The sequence below is a fragment of the Microcebus murinus genome, chromosome 1 (assembly GCF_040939455.1).
Source record: "Microcebus murinus isolate Inina chromosome 1, M.murinus_Inina_mat1.0, whole genome shotgun sequence".
NCBI lineage: Eukaryota > Metazoa > Chordata > Mammalia > Primates > Cheirogaleidae > Microcebus > Microcebus murinus.
Window position 1 is genome coordinate 512,844 of NC_134104.1, and position 8,047 is coordinate 520,890.

At 46.3% G+C, this 8,047-nt stretch overlaps 1 protein-coding gene across 4 annotated transcripts in view; it reads right to left on the minus strand.

Moving 5' to 3' along the window:
- Nucleotides 1-7,184, minus strand: part of COL6A2 (collagen type VI alpha 2 chain) — a 28,770-nt gene extending 21,586 nt beyond the window's left edge. For all 4 annotated transcript variants that reach the window (XM_075997556.1, XM_075997509.1, XM_075997640.1 and 1 more), the window contains exon 1: nucleotides 7,057-7,184. The gene's annotated coding sequence lies outside the window, so the exon portion shown is untranslated. The remainder of the gene's footprint in view (nucleotides 1-7,056) is intronic.
- Between the last annotated feature and the right edge of the window lie 863 nt (nucleotides 7,185-8,047).

Below are 8,047 nucleotides of genomic sequence, written 5' to 3' on the forward strand. Positions count from 1 at the left end.
GAGAAGTCATCTAAATTTCTTAAACTGATATGTAGAAATATCAGTTATGTCTAACCGAAATTATTAATGAATGCAATTTAAATTAAAATTTCTAAGAAAAATTTTTTAGTTTTTGCTGGTAGGAGTTGGCAAAAAATCTAAATGTCACCTAGAAGAATAAGCAAGGGTAGGAGAGGACAAAAATAAGAGTGATGAGAAAACTTGCACTGTCAAGTGCAAATGATACAATAAAATCAGAATTTTGGGTTTTGGTTCTGGAACAGGCCACCTGACCACGAAGCAATGGGCACAACAACCAACAGGGCCTTAGGAAACGGTAGGGTGGCCCTTCAGGGTGGTGGAAGCAGGCTGGGACAGGGCTCACCATGTGAGCAGGAATAAACGGGATCCCACCCCCCATGGCGCACCCACATAAATTCCAGCCGAAGTAAGTGTCTGGCTGCAAAACATGAATCAAAACGCCTTCGAAGAAAACAGAACCTACGGCTTCCAAGCTCCCACATTACGACCCTCATTGCAACAAAAGCAACACGAACAGAGTAGAAACAGACCAAGCAGCAGGCAGTAGTGTTCCCAATGTGTGATCAAGATTTTATATCCATAAGATATAAAAATTCTGATGGTCTGTCATTAGGTGCATAAATAGTTATAATCATTATATCTTTTTGCTATATTGAGTCTTTTATTAATATATAATATCCTTCTTTTTCTCTTATAACCCCCCTCCCTTTTTTTTTGGTCTGATATTAGTATATCCACCCTTGCTTTCCTTTGGTCATTATTTGCATGGAATTTCATTTCCTATCCTTTCTCTGTCAGCCTGACCTATTTATGTCTTTGGATCTAAAGTGAGTGTCTTGTAGAGAGCATCCAGTTAGATGATGGTTTTTAAAATCCATTCTGTCAATTTCTGTCTTTCAATTGGAGAGTTTTAAGCCATTTACATTTAAAGCAATTACTGATAAAGAGGGACTCCTTTCATTTTGCTTTTGTTTTCTGTATACCTTAAGGATTTTTTTTTTTTTTTTTTTTTTTGAACAGAGTCTCACTTTGTTGCCTAGGCTAGAGTGAGTGCCATGGCATCAGCCTAGCTCACAGCAACCTCAAACTCCTGGGCTCAAGCAATCCTTCTGCCTCAGCCTCCCAAGTAGCTGGGACTACAGGCATGCGCCACCATGCCCGGCTAATTTTTTCTATATATCTTAGTTGGCCAATTAATTTCTTTCTATTTATAATAGAGACAGGGTCTCGCTCTTGCTCAGGCTGGTTTCGAACTCCTGACCTTGAGCAATCCGCCCACCTCGGCCTCCCAGAGAGCTAGGATTACAGGCGTGAGCCACCGCGCCCGGCCTACCTTAAGGATTTTTTGTCCCTCCTTTCCTGCATTGCTGTCTTCGTTTGTGTTTAGTTGATTTTTTTGGCAGTGAAACATTTAAAGACCTTTCTCATTTCCTTTATTTTCTTGTGGTTATCATGAAAACTACATTAAACATCCTAAAAGTATAACAGTCTAAATTGAATTTATAACAGCTTAACTCTGATAGCATCCAAAACCTCTGCTCCTTTAACAGCTCTGCTCCCAGCCCTTTCAGTTATTGATGCCACAAAATTATATTTTTATTTATTGTGTGCCCCAAAACATAAACTAATATTACTTTTAATTCATTACTTTTTAAAATTAAGTATTAAACAAAATATAGAATTATATTTTGTTATTATATAACAAAATATAGTATTAAACAAAATATAGAATTGCTGATCAAAGTTACAATAATACTAGCATTTAGACTAGTAATTATTTTTTTAAAAATGTATTTGTCTCTTAAATCAAGTAGAAAACAAAAAGTGGAGTTATATACCATCGTTACAATAATACTAGCTTTTATAATTGTCCATGTATTTACTTTTTCTATAATCTTCATTTTGTCATATAACTTTGAGTTACTGCCTAATATTGTTTCCTTTCAACCTATAGGACTCCCTTTAGCATTTCTTATAGGGCAAATCTAATGGTAATGAACACACACTCTCACCTCTTGTTTATCTGGTACTATCTTAATTTCTTTCTCACTTATGTTTGAGAACAGTTTTTCTGGATGGAGATAGGCTTCTTGGTTGACGGTTTTGTTTTTTTTTTCCTTTTAGCACTTTGAATGTATTGGCCCACTGTCTCTGGCCTTCAAAGTTTCTATGAAGAATTTTGCTGATAATCTTATTAAGAATCCCTTGTATGTGATAAGTCATACTATCCTGCTGCTGTCAAAATTCTTTGTCTTTGGGTTTTGACAGTTTGATTATAATGTTTCATCGTGGGTCTCTTTGATTTCATCCTAGTTGGAGTTCATTGAGCTTCTTTGAGGTTTATATTCATGTCATTCATCAAATTTGGGAAGTTTTCAGCCAAATATTCTCTGTGCCCCTTTCACTCTCTTCTTCTGGGACTCTCACAATGTGTATGTTGGTTCACTCAATAGTGTGCCACAGGCCCCTGGGTCTTATTCACTTTTATTCAATATTTTTCTTTCTGTTCCTCAGGCTGAATGATTTCCATCATCCTATCTTCAAGTTCACTGATTCCTTATTCTGCCTGCTCAAATCTGCCTTTGAATTCCTCTAGTGAATTTTTAATTTCAGTGATTGTACTTTTCAGCTCCAGAATTTCTTCTTTGGTTTCTTTTTAGATTTTCTAGCTTTTTGTTGGTATTCCCATTTCGCTTATACATAGTTTCCTTGACTTTCTCCACATCTTCCTTTAGTTCTTTGAGCATCTTTAATGTAGTCCTTTTAAAGCCTTTGTGTAGTAGATACACCAACAAGGCTTTTTCAGTGACAGTCTCTGTTGGTGCATTTCTTTTTCCTTTGAATCTTTTGGATACTGGACATTTGAATCCAATAATGTGGTAACTCTAGAAATCAGAATCCCCCCCTTCCCCAGGGCTTTTTGTTTTTTTAAAAAAACTTTTTGATTATTATAGGCTGTCTCTGTGCTAAGGATAAGCATAAAGTGTAAACTTAAGGTCTTTTCTGAGCCTGTGCCTTTTCTTGGGATGTGTAATAACTTTCTAATTTCCTCCATGTATGTGGCTGCTTTTGAATGTGTTGGTCTTTAATGTTCTGGCTCCCATAAGGGGAAATAGAGAAAACCAAAGGGGGGAAAAGATGTCAGCTCTTCAAACCTCCTAGAAGTCACTTTAGCCAGAGGGGGAAGGACTTCCAACAATGACAGGAGGTGCAAACAACACAGGCAGTGTTGAGAGATTTAAAAAGTATCTTCTCTGGATAACCTAGATGTAACAGACAAATTCCTAGAAATACAAAACTTATCAAGAGCAAACCATGAAGAAATAGAAAATCTGAATAGATCTATAACTGGTAAGGACATTGAATCAATCAGTAATCAGAAATCTAATGACAAAGAAAATTCCCTGGACTTGATGGCTTCACTGGTGAATTCTACCAGATATTTAAAGAAAAACTAACACCAAACCCTCTCAAAATTTTCAAAAACCTTGAAGAGAACACTTCCCAACTCATCCTTGTGAGGCCAGAATTACCTTCATACCAGACCTAGACAAAGACACTACAAGAGAAGAAAACTATAGAACAATATCCCTTAGGAACATTGAAATAAAAATCCTCAACAAAAGATTACCAAACTGAATTCGCTATAATCTATTCAATTAAATGGATTACACACCATGGCCAAGTGAGATTTCTTTATGGAATGCAAGGATAGTTCAACATACAAAAATCAGTGTAATGCTCATTAACAGAATGAAGGAGGAAAAAGACCCAAGTGATCATCTCCACTGATGGAGAAAAAGCATTTGACAAAATTTAACGCCCTTTCATGCTAAAACACTCAAAAAACTAGGAATAGAAGAAAACTACCTCAACAACATAAAAGCCATATTGTATGAAAAACTCATAGCAAAAATTATACTCAATTATGAAAAACTGAAAGCTTTTTCAGGAACAAGGCAAGGATGCCTGTTTTCACCACTTTTATTCAGCTTAGTACTGGAAGCCCTAGCCAGAGCAATTAGGCAAGAAAAAAAAAATACCAATTGCAAAGGAAGAAGTAAAATTATCTCTGTTCACTGATGGTATGATCTTACATGTCGAAAACCCTAAAGACACCAAAAAAACCTGCATAACTAATAAACAAATTCATCAAAGTAGCGAAATACACAATCAACACACAAAAATCTGTATCATTTCTATCTGCTAACAATTAATCATCCAAAAAGGAAATTAAGAAATCAATTCCATTTACATTTAAATGTACCAAATTTAGTAAAAATTTAAATGTTAATTTAGGAGGTGAAAGACTTGTACAGTGAACATTACAAAACATTTCTGAAAGAAATTAAAGAATATGTGAAAAAGAAAACACATCCATATTCATGGATCAGAACTTAATATTGTTAAGTAATCAATACTACCCAAATCGATCTACAGATTTAATGCAATCCCTGGCAAAATCTCAGTGACATTTTTTTGCAGAGATAGAAAACCCCTCCTAAAATGCATATGGAATCCCAAGAGACCAGAGTAGCCGGAATGATCTTGAAAGAAAAGGGCCAAGCAGGAGGATGCCCACTTCCTGATTTCAAACTTACTGATCATACAAAGCTGCAGTAACCCACAGTGCAGCTCTGGGGTGAGGACAGACACACAGACCAGTGGAGTGGAGCGGAGAGCCCAGGAAGAAACCCTTGCACATAGGGTCAAGCGATTCTCAACAAGGCTGCCACGCCCATTTGATACAGGAAAGACAGTGTGTTCAACAAACGGTGCTGGGAAAACTGGATCCTCATGTGCAAAAGAGATCCTCATGTGCAAAAAGAACAAATGAGGTTAGACCCTCACCTAACACCAAAATTAACTCAAAGCGGACCCCTGGCCTAAACATAAGACCTAAAACGTTAAAATCCTTAGAAGCAAACATGGGGCAATAGCTTCATGACGTTGGATTTGGCATTGATTTCTTGGATATGGTAACAGGCACACAACAAAAGAAAAAATTGATAAATCCGACTACATCAAAATCTAAAGCTTTTTTTCTTTTTTTTGTATCCAAGGACACTATCAATACAATAAAAAGGCAACCCACAGAATGGGAGAAAATATCTGCAAATCATGTATCTGGGAAGGAATCAGTATCCAGAATGTATAGAGAACTCCTAAAACTCAGCCACAAAAAAACAAAACAAAACAAAACAAAAACCCCGATTCAAAAATGGGCAAAGGACTTAAACAGACATTTTTTCCAAGAAGATACACACATGGCCAACAAGCACATGAAAAGATGCTCAACACCACTAAGCATTAGGGAAACGGAAACCAAAACTTCAGTGACTACTGCCTCACACTGATTAGGCTACTATAAAAAAAAAAAATCCAGAAAGCAGCAAGCGTTGGTGAAGATGTGGAGAAATGCACTGCTGGTGGAATGTTGAATGGTATAGTGACTGTGGAAAACAGTCAGGTGGTCTCTCAAAAAATTAGAAACAGAATTGTCAAATGATCCGGTGAATTGCTGGGTTTATATGCAAAAGAACTGAAGTGGGGCCCCGGAGAGGTGTTTGTACACCCGCATCCACACAGCACCGAGCACAGTGGCCAGGGCAGGGAGGCAGTCCAGGGAGTGTCCGGGAACAGCGGCTAACCAGAGTGGGGTCTACACGGTGGGATGTTACTCAGCTTTCGGAAGAAGCAGATCTTGACATCTGTCGGGAGGGCAGTACCCTACGTGAAATAAGCCCCTCACAAAAGGGGCAAATGTGACTGATGCCACTTACACGAGTCACCCCAAGTGGCCAAATTGGCCGAGACAGAGAGCAGAACGGTGGCTGCCGGGACTGGGGTGGGGGGAAAGTTAGTGTTGAACAGATTCTGGTTTGGGAGGTGGGTGGTGGTGGCGGTTGCATAACAACATGAAAGTCCCTGGTACCCCTGGCCGTCAGACTTGCAAACGGGTAAGAGGGTAAATTTCCTGTCCCGAGCATGTTACCACCATATAAACGAACTGGGGAAGAAAAAGCTCTTACAAATCAGCAAAAAATGGACACCCTTAGGAACACGGGGAAGCCACAATAAAACTACAAAGTGCCCCCCACAAAGGCCAGAGACAGGCAGAAGAAACCCACAGCTGAGGTGTGGCTCTTTGACTGTGAAATGGGCAAAAAGACAAGACGGCGACACGGTCCACTGCCGAGGACACCAGGCCCTTCTGCAGCGCTCCGGCGGGCGTCTGGCAACAGGCTTGAAAAGTGTCAACTTCTCAGCCCCTCAGACCCCGAGCCTGCCCTTCCAAGAGCATTCCTCAGAGCTGGGGTGCCCTCGCAGCCTGTCACAGCGCCCGTCACCGCGCCCTGATCGCGGTCCGGGCCGGACGTCGGTGTTGGAACCTCTGGTGGGTCCGGGCGGCCCTCGGAGAGCGCGCAGGCCCCGCGCGCGCGGGCAGGGCTGGCTCCCCGGTCCCGTCCACCGCCCCCGCCTGTTCCAGGGTGTGCCCCCCACCCCCATCCCCGGCTTTGCAAAAACCTTCGAAAGAAGCCACAGGAGGAGGGCAAACTTGGGCCGAGTTTACACGGAAAGAGTCTATCTCTGTGTTTCTTAAAATAATCACGAGAGCGACATTTCCCCAGCTTTTTAATGCCTCATTTTGTGGCTGTAAACGCAGCCGATCCACACTCCGAGCATCTCGAGACCCCCGCCCCGCCCGAGCCCGTGGGCAGCGGAGGAAGCCCCCCCCAGCTCTGCCCCGTCGGGGCGCAGCGCACGGAAGCGCGCGGAGGGCTGAGCGCCAACCCCGGGACGAAATGTGGAGCCACAAAGGCGGGCGTGGCCCCGGCCCCTCCGAGGGGGAACGTCCGTCACGCAGGGGCCGGCCGAGTCCCGGGGCGCGGCCCGCCGTCCCGGCCCGCTGGAGCCCCCGCTCCCGCCGCGACCCTGCTCCCGCGCCGGGGCCAGGACTCGCGGGCCCCGCCTGGGCGCTCCGGGCGCGGCCCCGTCCCCGACGGCGGGTCCCCGGGCCGCGAGGGCGCTTACCCGATCCCGGAGCGCGCGTCGGGCGCCCTGGATGGACACGTCCGAGGAGCTCCGGGTCCTGACGGCCGAGACGCGGCGCCGAGTGGGCCGGAGGGAGGGGACCGCGGCGGGGGCCGCCCACTTATACCCCCAGCCCCGCCCGCGGCGCGTCCCGACCGCGCGGCCACCGGGAGGCGCTGCGGCCCCGCGGATGGGACCGTCGGGGGCGGGGGCCGGCGGGCCGGGAGGGCGCGGGAGGGATGGGGAGGGGGTCCGAAGGGACCAGAAAGGGGCGGGAGAAGTGGGAAGGGGGTGGGGGACGGCTGGAGGCTGGGAGGGGACCGGGGCTGGTGGGGCCGGCCGCGGGGCGGGAGGGGACGGGGCGGGGCATTGGAGGAGGCGGAAGGCCCGAGGGGGCTGGGAGGAGTGGGGTGAGGCGGGGAGCCTGCCACTTCTCTTTGAAGTAGTCCCAGCCCCGGCCTGTCTGACTTCACGCCCCAGCCTGGTCCCTGTCGCCCCCTCCCCAGCACCAGCCGTGTGGCCCCCCTCCCCCCCTCGCTGCAGCTGCGCCACGACCAGGGCAGGCCGAGACCCCCCACTCCCTCACGGCCCGCTGGGGCGAGAGAGGGCTGGGTCAGAGATGAGGACCCGGCTGGCGTGGGTTGCGGCAGAGGTGGGCCAGGGCCTGGTGATGCCGGCCGAGCCACCCCTCCACCGTGGGGCCACCACCATGTCCCTGAGCCCAGCCAGGTGGGGTGAGAAGGGGTCCTGGGGTGGGCAGGCTGTGGCTGGGGTCCCCACTCCCACCCTGGGGGCACAGCCCCTGCACCCAGGGCTCCTACTCCAGGGATGGGAGGCGCAAGCGAGGCGGAGTTCGCTCCAGCCTCAAGTCTCTGCTTTAGCCCCTTCCCGGGGGAGGAGAGAGCCCCTGAGCTCTCACCTGTGCTGTGTGAGGTGGCCTCCCTGTGTGGACACCCTCCCGTCTCGGGGCCGCGCTCCCTCCACCACACTG